The sequence below is a fragment of the Pinus tabuliformis genome, chromosome 3_1, assembly GCF_031772625.1.
Source record: "Pinus tabuliformis cultivar Carrire ecotype Pingquan chromosome 3_1, CPIR1, whole genome shotgun sequence".
NCBI classification, from domain to species: domain Eukaryota; kingdom Viridiplantae; phylum Streptophyta; class Pinopsida; order Pinales; family Pinaceae; genus Pinus; species Pinus tabuliformis.
This window is the reverse complement of record NC_142301.1, coordinates 317,986,574-317,998,980: the sequence shown is the minus strand read 5'-3', so window position 1 is coordinate 317,998,980 and position 12,407 is coordinate 317,986,574. Positions and strand designations below refer to the sequence as shown.

The 12,407-nt window shown below is 38.0% G+C and overlaps 1 protein-coding gene across 1 annotated transcript in view; it reads left to right on the top strand.

Annotated features, from left to right (window-relative positions):
- Window positions 1–12,407, top strand: part of LOC149187051 (lactate/malate dehydrogenase family protein) — a 220,881-nt gene that overhangs the window by 78,545 nt on the left and 129,929 nt on the right. The window lies entirely within an intron of this gene.

The following is a 12,407-nucleotide window of genomic DNA, read 5'->3' as shown; positions in this document are numbered from 1 at the left end:
TGCTATATTTGGACATCTGAACTATGACATTATTTGTTTATTAAAGAGAAATGGTGTTACTGTTTTGCCCACCATTCTTAGGAAACTTAAGCAAATAATGATTTCATGATTCTCATTCCAGAGCACATAGAAAACATGAATTGATTCATTTTACTTGTGTGGCCCTATGCATGTTCCTTCCACAAATGGAAATAAATACATGATGAATTTTATTGATGACTACACCAAAATGTGTTGTATATATGTTGAAGAACAAATTTGAAGCTTTTGAAACCTTCAAAAACTTTCATGCATGGATTGAAAACAATACACAATGTCACATTGGCTCTATTTGTATTGATAATGGAAAAGAATATACTTAAAATGAATTTGAAAACTATCTTCGCTAGCATGGGATTCAACATCAAACAATTGTGCTTTATAATCCTCAACAGAATGGTGTAGCCAAAAGAATGAACAAGACAATCTTAAATATGGTACGTTCAATGATGTTTTTAAAAAATGTTAAGTTTATGTTCTAGGATGATGCAGTTCTATGTGTATATTAAAAACAAATGTCCATCTCATGCTCTCAAAAACAAAACTCCCTATGAAATGTGGTATGGTCACATTCCTTCAGTGAGACATCTCAGGGTTTTTGGTTCCACCTGTTATGCCTTGATACCTAAGGAACAAAGAAACAAACTTGGTGCAAGGAGTCGAAAATGTATCTTCTTGGGGTACTCGAATACCTCCAAAGCATATCGTCTCTATGATGAAGTAAATGATAAGTTTATATTGTCTATAGATGTGATCTTTCTTGAATCTTCCAAGAATGACAATATTGTTGAGCGACAACTTAATCGCTTGGACAAATTCATGAATGTAAAATATTTTCAGGAATTTGATAATGAGATTCCACATCTTGAAGGGGGGGTCCCTACCCTAGATCAATCTGTGGAATTTCCTTCTGAAGTTACTCACTCCCACTCATGAAGCTCCAACCACTGATCAAGAAGACACTTTGAGTGATGTGATTAAGAGAATTGGAAGGCTAAATCTTGATTTAGCTCCATCTTAATCAACTGAACAACTTGGGCCATCTCATAAAGGTCCTCCAAAATGGCTCTCCAAGACACTTGAAAGTGTTCATCCTGATGAGGTTAGAAAGATAGGAACAAGAAGTTCTACTAGATAGAATGGAGGTGATGTAGATGATTCTGATTCAGCTATTGATATGGATGTTTCTTATGATTGTGAATTAAATTTGTCTACAGATTTCGAACCAACTTCCTTTAAAGAAGTTGCTTCTCATGATGAATGGAAAGAAGCAATGCAGAAAGAGTATGATTCTCTTATAAAGAATGGAACTTGGAAGCTGGTGGACCCTCCATTTGGAACCAAACCGATTGGCTACAAGTGGGTCTTCAAGAACAAGTATAAAGTAGATGGTTCACTTGACAAGCATAAAGCAAGGCTTGTGGCAAAAGGTTTTGCATAGAAAGAAGGGGTCGATTATGAGGAGACTTTTCCCCCCCACAACCAAATGGGCTACCATCCGGATTCTTTACCTTGGTAGCTCAAAATGGATGGAAAGTCCATCAAATGGATGTAAAAACTGCTTTCTTGAATGGAGATCTGAAAGAAAATGTTTTTATGTCTCAACCAAAAGGATTTGTTGTGAAGGGACAAGAGCACAAAGTATGCAAGCTTATCAAATCCTTGTATGGCCTCAAGCAAGCACCACGAGCCTAGTATGAGAAATTGACTAAGCATCTTCTGAAATTAAATTTCAAACACTATGATCTTGATGATGCAAATTTATTTCTCAAAAAAGTTGGCAAAACAGTTGTCTATCTTGTTGTGTATGTAGATGATCTAGTGATGACAAGGAACAATGAAAATTACATTGCATTCATAAAGAAAGAATTGAGAAAAGGATTTGAGATGACAGATTTGGGATATGTTCACTACTATTTAGGTATTGAAGTAACCCAACATTAGAAGTTTATATTCCTCTCTCTAAAGAAGTACATTGGAGATTTGTTTAACAAATATGGCATGGCAAGTGCAATCCTTTGACCACTCCAATGGAACAAAATTTAAAGCTCACATGCAAAGAAGGAAATGAATTTGGGCATGCGACAAAGTATAGAGAACTTGTAGGAAGTCTTAACTACCTCACTACTACCAGACCAAACATTGCATTTGTTGTTGGAATCCTTTCTAGGTTTATACAAAAACCTTGTGAGGATCATTGATCTTCTGCAAAAAGAGTTCTAAGGTACTTGAAGGGAACTCAAGACTTTGGACACAAGTATACACAGGTGGATGACTTCAACTTGATTGGATACTCTGACTCGGATTTTGATGGAGATAAAGAAAGAAGAGTATCTACTTCAGGTTATGTTATGAGTCTTGGATCAGGAGATGTCTCCTGGAGGTCACGCAAATAGTCAGTTCCAACAGATTCCACAACAGAGGCAAAATATGTGGTAGCTGCAGAAGCAACCAAGGAAATTGTGTGGCTCAGGAAAATTCTTGAAGATTTGCAGGAGAAACAAGTGCATTCTACTCCTCTTTTGATTGACAATACTTCTGCAATAAAATTGGCCAAGAATCCAAAGTTCCATGATCGAACCAAGCATATCAATACAAAGTATCATTTGATTCGACATCATGTTGAGGCCAAGACTATTCACCTACGCCATTGTTCCACAAATGAGCAGATTGCAGACATCTTCACCAAAGCGCTTGGAAGAGAAAAGTTTGAAAAATTCAGAATGATGCTTGGACTCACCAACATCCCTTCAGATTAAGGGGGGGAATGTTGACACCTAATCTTTAGGGATTAGGAAAATATTGTAAATATGAAAATAAAGAAGACGAAGAGACACTAGAATATAAATTCCAACGGTCTCTCTCCTTGTATATATTAAATATTTTTCTTAATGGAAATCAATTTGTGGAGTTACCAATTCCTGGCCTGACAAAAGTATAACTTTAAAATTTTCCCATCCATAGTAAAGGTCAATTTTTCTCCACTCGGACAGGGTAAGATAGAATGAATTGTTACCTACAACTTCATTAACCATATAAGGACCTAACTATGAATTTTCAAACTTACCATGATTACTTAATCTTTTTCCTCTTTTGTTCCAAAGTAGGACAAGATCACCTTTTCGGAAGTTTCGTTGGCGAGCATTCTTGTCAAATTTTTTCTTTGTTCTTTCCTAACTCTACCATAGGAAATTAGAAGCAAACCTTCTACTTTCATCAAGTTCCACTAGTTGGTTGACACTGTTTTGCAGGGCATCTAAATATAAAGACAGATACTGCATGAATTTGCACACCGAGATGTTCAAGTGAACTGGAAATGTTAGTTCCTTTCCATAGACTAGCTCAAATGGGATTTTTCTTGTAGATTTTTTATTTTGTTAGCCCATAGAACATACTTGATTTTGCTATTCCAAGTATTCTTATTCTCTCCAAATGTCTTTTTGATATTGTTCATTAGATTCTTATTGTTGGATTGAGCTAAACCATTTCCGTGTGAGTAATAATTTGAAGAGTGGGATAGGACAATGCATAATCAAAACAAAATGTTGACAAATCTATTAAACTTGTTACTTTCCAGATGTGACTAGCAGAGAAAGGAAGAGAAACATCAAATTTGGACAAGGCACTAGTCAATGTTTGAAGTCCAGAAGTCTGCAGGGCAATTTTGCCTCTTCTTCTTCTCTCTTCTTTCTCTATGCAATTTTCGTACCCCATGGGGGGATTGTAAAAAATGTTACTAGCATGATGAACTTGTTGGAATCACGATTTCCGCTACCCCGAAACCCGTAGGTGTTAGTAAATGAACACATCGCTAGAGTTAATGGATCCTCGAGAGGCGGTTAAGCACATGTCGTGAAGCACACAGGGAGCGTTGGATCATCCAATGTCCAACAATCTCTCCCCTAGTGTGAGCCAGGGGTGCTTCGAACTCAATACCTTTGGCTCTGATACCACTTGTTGGAATCATGATTGTCATTACACCAAAACCTGCAAATGTTAGTAAGCGAACGCATCGCCAGAGTTAACAGATCTTTGAGAGGCGATTAAGCACATATTGAAAAACACACAGGGAACATTGGATTATCTAATGCCCAACAAAACTTATGTAAAATACTTAGTCCCGTAAGACTTGGTTTTAAGGAAGTTGCTCCAAAGTGTTTTATTCACTTAATTAATTATTTTTGCTTTCTAGCAATTAATAATTAATTAAGTTTTTTTCACTCACATCCTCCAAAGTTGGAGTGTCTTAATAACTAGGCCCTAAAGGTGTTATCTAAATCTAGGGTCAATGTGTATTACCATTCTAGGCATTATATTGAGTCTTACAGAATTGCATTAGGTTTTTATAGGATTTTTTAATAATTACAAATTTCCTACAAAACAATTTTTTTTAAATAAATTTCATGTAACCAATTAAAAAGTGGTACTGGGAGGTTTCATATGGCATGTAGGTACTCGTTTTTCATCCTCTAGAGTACTTGATTTACCTTAGTACCCCCTTTTGGGTGAAAAATATTGATTTTTCTTGTGAAAATCCATTATTTACTAAAAAATGTGAATAAATTAGCTCCCTATTTTTTAGGAAACATGTTTTTACTTGTCTCCAGTTTCATTGAGACTCAGAGTCAGTTAATAATGAGTTGTAGACAACCTAAGGGGAGTTAAGTCACAAGTTTTTCACTTGTCTCCAGTCTCACTAAGAGGTCGAATAGGGAAGTCAAGTTGGCTTATTAGGCTGAGTTAGAATAAAGTTAGGGCGGGTTGAGAGGCCGAGTTGGAGACGACTTAAGTGGACATGTGACGAGTTCACTCCTTGGGATTCACACTACTCTTTAGATTCACACTCCCTTGATGGATACACGCCCCTCTATGGACTCACACTCCTCCTTGGGATTCTCACCTCTCCTTAAGATTCACGTTCCTCCTTGGGAACTCAATCAAAGCTTGCTCCTCCACTGTGAGTTAGTGGAAGAGAGTTCGAAAAATTGGGCAAGAGAATGCTATTGTAATTGTTTATCATTTTGTTTGGGAATAAAAAGGCTTTGGAGGCTACACAGTGCACTTGTTTTGTGTGGTTGCTTGACCCTCACATGAGGTAAGATTGTTTTATTGCATTGACTTGAATCTCGTTATTATAGGCCTTTAAAGGGTATTTCTGCCCATAGGAGAACATAAACAAACTTGGTTGTTTGTTTGTCCTCTTGTTGTCCTGAATTGTGGAATCGAAAATTACATGTTCTTCTAATTTTAATTGCCATGTTTTTTTCCAAATTTCACATGTAATATTTCACCCATTTAACTACTTGGCAAGTTTTTGAGAAGTTGCAAGTGCCTCAAGATTGAAGGATTGGATCCTCATTCGATAGATTATCCATTGTCCTTCAACACATAAGGAGCTACATTCCCACCAAGCACCAAATCTAGTCTCCATTTGCTTGAAGATTCCACTCAACTTCTCTCCCTTTCTTCTTGCTTATAAATTCTAGTAAAAACTTACAAAATTATTTGTTTTTTTAATAAATTTTCAGTCATATCTAGCAACTTAAAGTGCTAATTTTTTGTTGTTCTAGTAGCAACAAAAATCAGCTAGGAAAGGTTGATTCGCTTTGGCTTTTCTTAGTTGTTTTACAGTAGAAACTTAAAATCAACCCATGCACTGCAAAACATCTTAGATTAGATCATTTCATTTTGTAGATTAGTTTTCATTTCTATTTGTAGATTAGATTTTTTTCACAATAAATAACGAACCTTTCCCACCAGGTCTTGTTATGTTCTCAGCCATTACAAGTGAAAGCTTGATCCTTGGCATGATTCAGAGAGGACTTGTGTTGGTTGAGTAATTTAATAGGGAAGACCTCTTAACCATTTATCGTAAATTTGGGGAAAGGATTGTTGACTTGTGAAATCAGGGGAGTGCCTTGAAGCTAAGCTTCCTCCCATTGGATCTCTGAGCAACCCTCTCGATCTCATTCAAAGGATAAAGGTGAAAGAGGAAACAAACAAGTATACTAGTTTTATTTTCCTGCAATAGCACGGATCACATATCTGTCCTTTATTTGCGCTCATTAATAATCCAAGTGAGAACTTAAATTAATAAAATTAACCAAGAACGCAATTCAAAACTTTTCGTGATAACATCTTTTGGGCCACAATCTCCATTTGTCCAGATTTACTTTTCAAGCAATAATTTACTTTTTTGGCACTGGTCTTTATTGTCATTTATTTTGCTTATGAATTGTTCATTTACATGCTTGTAAGTTACGTGATGTTAATTTCATGCTTTTGGTAATTTAATAAAACTCCTAGAATATTTCATTTAACATTGCTAATAGGTTATCTTAGCCTTAGCTTATTTTCTTAGGGTCTAACCCCCTTGGCTTCACTAGGAGTTAGCCTAGACGGAGGAGTTGAAATTGAGTGACAGCAACTCGATTCGAGACTTGCCCCCAAGGCCACACTTAGTGGATTAAAGATTTCTTCCACATATCCCAAGGTGTGGGTTAGGCACAAAATAATTGAAGGCTTTGGCATTGTTGGTTATAATGTTTGCTAACACCCCAAATCTTGTGATAATCCTTTCTTCTAAAAAATATATGGAAACTTTATTGGTGGCATTTTTTGTCAGGATCACTTCAACCTACTGAGTGAAGTAATCTGTAGTAGTGAGATCCATCAATGGCCATTGCTTGAATTTTCCTTGAACTCTCTGATGAAATCAAGGCCTTATTACCCCTCATTTCAGCATGGGTACCTATAGCCATATTTTCTTTTGGCAACACCATTGTAATACGAAAGAATGCAAGTCTAAAGCCTTGAAGGCCATGTGATAGTTATGTATTATGGTATCCTAGTCCTATTATGGTCAACCATGCTTGGTCCCTTTAGTCTCTACTCTCAAGTCCTTTTGTCCTGAATAGGGTTGGATGCCTTAGGATGGACTTAATTCGACACATGGTTTAGGGGAGCCATTGGTTTTGTAGGGGTAATTGCACTACATAGGGCCAATCCAGTCCATGTCTAGACTGCACCTATGTCTTTTCCATATGGTGATGATGTGTCATAGAATCTATATGCATTTCTTTGGCCTTAGTGTAGTATTCACTTTACAGTTCCCAACATGGTACTCGCACAATTTACTGCATTTCACATTTCTCGAGGCAGTTCACCCGACGCATAAGGTCTCGAGTCCAAAACATCACCAAGAGTTCAAAATGTTTAGAATAATGTGTATCTGACATGCCCTGTACACATTTTGATAAGAGGTGAAGGCATCAAGCAAATATTCTAGTTTAGAGGTGGTTGCACTCTCTCTCCTAGCCATGTGGGAGTAAAAATGGCCAAAAGAAGGTCATTCCTTGACATGCAGGGACTAATATTACATTGAAGTTTAAGTGAATCGTGCTATGAATGAAACCCAGATTCTAGGATCCATCAATCAAGCAAGGTGTTACCCATGCTGTTATGCTCTTAACCTGCAAAAGATACCCAAATACAGAATATGCAAAGAAAGATATCCAGAACATAGAATAGTGAGAGACAACAACAAATATTTTATTATTCAGAAAGCAATGTTCACTGGCCTCTTCGAGGGGGCAACCTCCAATAGAGCAGAGCTCGATACAGAAATAAGACATGATGCTCCTCGCAGGGAGTCTCTATCCTTTATATATGACTCATACATTCAATACCATGGATCAATACCATGGGTTTTATTAATACCATCTATCTAATACCATGGCCCATTTGCAACTAACTGTGGTCCCGTCATTAATTGCGGGTTAACCACTTACAATTATTAATATGGGCTTTATTGACTCTTTACTATGACTCAATCCCACTACATAAATAAGGGGGTTAGGGTGGGACCCTAACACATGCAAGCAAATATCAACCTCATTTCCATCTCACACATGGCAAGATTCAAGTGGGCCTAGAGGTAACATCTGAGGTCCAAATTGGGGAAGTGATAGCTTGTTGGAATCCTCGTGATGTGACCTACTTCCCTCAAGAAAAATGTTGGACAAATTTGGTAGGGCATATTCTTCATAAGGTAGTTTTTGGAACTAGTCAAAATGCATGCAAACTAGCACGTGGGGGAAAAGGTGGCAAATCAAGGTCCATACTTGACACGCAAAGACAAATTTTATGTCAAAAGTTGTGTAAATTTTCTTTTGGACAAAGCCCATGTGTCAAATTCCTTAAATCAACAGTTGGAAATCTAGCAAATCACCCATACAAGCCACAGTTTTGGGTGGATACTATCCTTTAGAGAGTCAAAACTAACCATTGGTGGTTAAGAAGATGTTGAATATGGTCAAAACTAGCCATTGGTAGTCAAAACGATGTTGAAGATGGTAAAAAAGTAAAGGAAAGTTGGGCCTTCAAGTACATTTTGTGGTAGACATTAGAGATCAAGTCAACAAAAGCAAGTCGACCCCTTCTCAAGTAGTTGTTTTATCCTCCGAAGTGAGTATTGAGGTGGTTGGGGTCAATCAAGTTGAATGTTGGACCACTTGTGGACACAATCTAGTAATTTTCTCTCATCAAACAAATCAATCCCATTTGAGGGCAATTATGTGATGTAAAATATTTTCTCATGAAGTGAATTAGTCTCCAAGTTGTGGATGAGAAGTCAAATAATATTATTTTGTGAAAGAGTTAAACTAGCCATTATTTGGCTATTATAGGAAATATTATAAAAGGATAGATCCACCTCCCATTAGTTGTTGTTGAACTGTGAGATCATTATGCCATAATAAGAACTATCATTTTTGGGTACAAAAAATTTTGTGAATTGAACCTTATATTCCTTTTCATCTTATCGTTTGTAGAGATTGTGCTTCATAAGATATTTGTAGGTACACCAAGCCACATAAAGCTTCGTGAGTTGAACCATTGAGGGGCTACAAGTCACATGGAAGGGAAGACTAGGGCACTAACCCTCATCCTTTACTTCATGGTGATTGGGGTTATCAAACTCATTTGTTGGACCAACATTTGTTAGGGGCTCCTTCAATAAGGACATGATCTTAGCTAATATGATAGCGGCCCAATTAACATTGGTATTTCAAGGAGAATTTATCCTAGTTGGATTTGGAGACCAATGTAATTATCTTAGACTAGAGTAGGTGTGATTAGTCTTTTTGACTCCAATCCCATTTCTTAGTCCAAATCAAAAGGCTGATCTAGAAGGGGCCATGATCGCAATTTGACACTCAGAAACGGTAACTTGAAGGGTCAATGAAAGCCTCACTGCAACAACCAATTTATATAAAATTCAAAACTCTTTTTAATTTTTTGTTTTATAAAAAATAAAAATAATAAATTGCTAGCTTATGTTTCAAGTTCATCATTTTAAGTAGTTTTATCACTTGGTTTTGATGTGAATCTTATCCATTTGGCCCAAGGAAGATACAACTCTTGTGTTGTGTAGGAAAACAAATCTAAAGCTATTTTATGGAGTTGTCCAAGGGTTTTATAGCTCTGTCAATATAATTTACAATGTCAACATTTGGTTGGTAAGTGGAACCCTCATTCAAGGGTTTGATCTAAACATATTACTTATAAACTCTTATCTATTTTTCTCTTACGGGCTATGAAACCGGATTCACTCGAAATGGCCTGTGTGTCCAAATCCCACGAATCGGACACGATTCGATGGTGATTCGAATCCTAGAACGTGACACGTCGTGTCCTAACATGACACGTGCGAATCCCGCATGTGTCATGTTAGGACACAACGTGTCACGATTTTGGGATTCGAATCCCAAAAAAGGGAAACCCGCGGGCATAAAATCGCGTTGTTCTATCAGTCATTTACCATTTTTCTCTTTCAGTTTTGCATACATTGAGTTGTGGGCAAGGAGCTAAGGGTGTGGAGCGTTTGGCAAGGAGATTCAAGCACCAGGTAAGTGCATTTTATCTCTATTTTTTTGCATTTCTATTACAGCAGTTTGTATATGAATTTTTTTTACAAATTTGTGCATGTTTTGTTTATTGTTTTTACAGTATTCATGGCTCAATCAAGGGCAGCAGTTAAGGGGGCAAAGGAAGGGGAAGAATGTCTTCATTGGAGATGCCCCTCCTCCCCCAATATCATCAAAGTCTGTTGCAAGTAATGTTGAGGGAAGAGGAGGACCTAAAGACAACATTGAGAAATATCCCTTGTGGAAATATGTCACAAGAGAGGATGGGACCAGCACCAAGGGGAAGGGAGGAGGCAATGTGCAATTGAGATGCAACTTTTGCCACATTTCTTTCAAAAGCACATATTACCGTGTGAAAAGCCATTTGTTGGCTTTAACAGGTTGTGGAATTGGAGCTTGTAAAGCTGTTCCTTTACAAAAGAGGAAAGAAATGGAAAAGGAGTTCACTGTTGGTATGGCAAATGTGGCTGCAAAATCAAGAAAAACCAAGAACGAAGACCCCCTTCCATTTTTGAGGAAAGGTACCACCAAATTTCCATTTGAGAGTTCTATTGGGGGACAAGCAACAAAAAGAAGAGCAATTTCACTTGGTCCAGTGGACAAGATTTTTCAAAAAGAGAAACGGAAAGAACTTGATCTCACCATTGCCTTCTTTTTCTATCAAGACTTCATATCATTTAATGTTGCACGCTCACCTCTATTTATTGAGATGTGTCGAGATCTAACTCACGGGTCTCCATCATGGTATGTGCCTCCTGGTTCAGAGAATCTTAGAACCACATTGTTGACGAAGGCAAAAAAAGAGGTGCAAAAAATGCTTGGGCCTATTAAAGCATCATGGCCAACATCTGGGGTTAGCATTGTTTTTGATGGATGGACAGATCCAGCATGACACCCAATCATCAACTTCATGGTGTCTTCCTTGAATGGTCCAGTTTTCTTGAAAGCAGTGGATACACTTGGAGAATACAAGGATGCACAATTTATGGGTGAGTTATTTATTAAAGTTATTGAAGATGTAGGTGTTGATTCTTGTGTGCAAATCATTACAGATAATGCACCTGTTTGCAAGGCTGTTGGCATGATTGTGGAAGCTAAATATCCACAAGTGTTTTGGATACCTTGCATTGTCCATTCATTGAACTTAGCATTGAAATCCATTGCTTCTGATGTGCTTTGGATTGATAACATTATTGAGGATGCACGACATATCCGTAACTTTGTGCAAAATCATAAAAATGCCCTCACTATCTACAAGGAGTACAAGTACAACAATCTATCATTGTTGAAGATTGTTGATACACGGTTTGCCTCTTCATTCATGATTTTGAAGAGGTTGAGGGAGGTCAAGACCGCTCTTGGGGCTGTGGTTATTTCTGAGTTTTGGTCTTTTTGGAGAAAGACAGATCAAGTAGCCTCTAAAAGAGTGAAGGACACAGTGCTGGATAATGCTTGGTGGGAGAGGGTAGATCTAATTATTCAAATCATGGACCCTATCATTTCTTTGCTTCGATTTGTAGATACAGACAAACCCATCCTAGGAGAGGTTTATGAGGGATGGGATTCCATGATTGAGTCTGTGAGGAGCATTATTCTACAGAGTGAGTGCCCTGAGGATGAGACATCACCAGAGGCCTTCTGTGGTACTATACAGGATATTCTTGTTTGCAGATGGGACAAGAATTGCACACCTTTACATTGTTTGGCTCACTCATTGAACCCAAAATACTACAGCCATGAGTGGCTGAATGGTGGATCTTCTCGCAGATTCCCTCCTCACATGGATGTTGAAATCTCATGGGGGAGGAAAGATGCATTCAGGTGGGTTTTTCAGGATAGAGCATTGCTTGATAAGGTGGAGGATGCCTTTGCAGAGTTTTCCACTGGCACTGGTCGATTTGTAGGATATGATGTGATTAGAGACAGGGGGCTAAGAAGCCCTATTCTTGGTGGGCAAATCATGGGGCAACAAGCCTTCCTCTTCAGCAGTTAGCCATGAGGCTCCTCTCTCAGGTGACTTCATCCTCTTGTTGCGAGAGGAATTGGAGCACATATGGGAATTTGTATAGTGTGAAGAAGAGCAGGCTTGAGCAGTCCAGACAGAGACAATGGTGTATGTGCACACCAACCTTCGTCTTATTTACAGGCAGAGGAAAGAGTGGTTGAGGGGAAAGACAAAGATGTGGGATGTCTTTCCTGATGATATGGATCTAGACAACAGTGTTGAGTTGGCATTGGCCAACATGGATCTTAATGATCTAGTGCTAGAGCCTATTAGATTTGATGACGGTGATATTTTAGAGGGGTCATCCTCCACACCAGCAGATGCAGAGGCGACTATGGATATAGGGGAGGAGGAGGACGTAGAGGAGAGTAGTGGTGAGTCTGGTGACCATGATGATGAGGACATTGATTTTGATTCTAATGATGACTATGAGGATT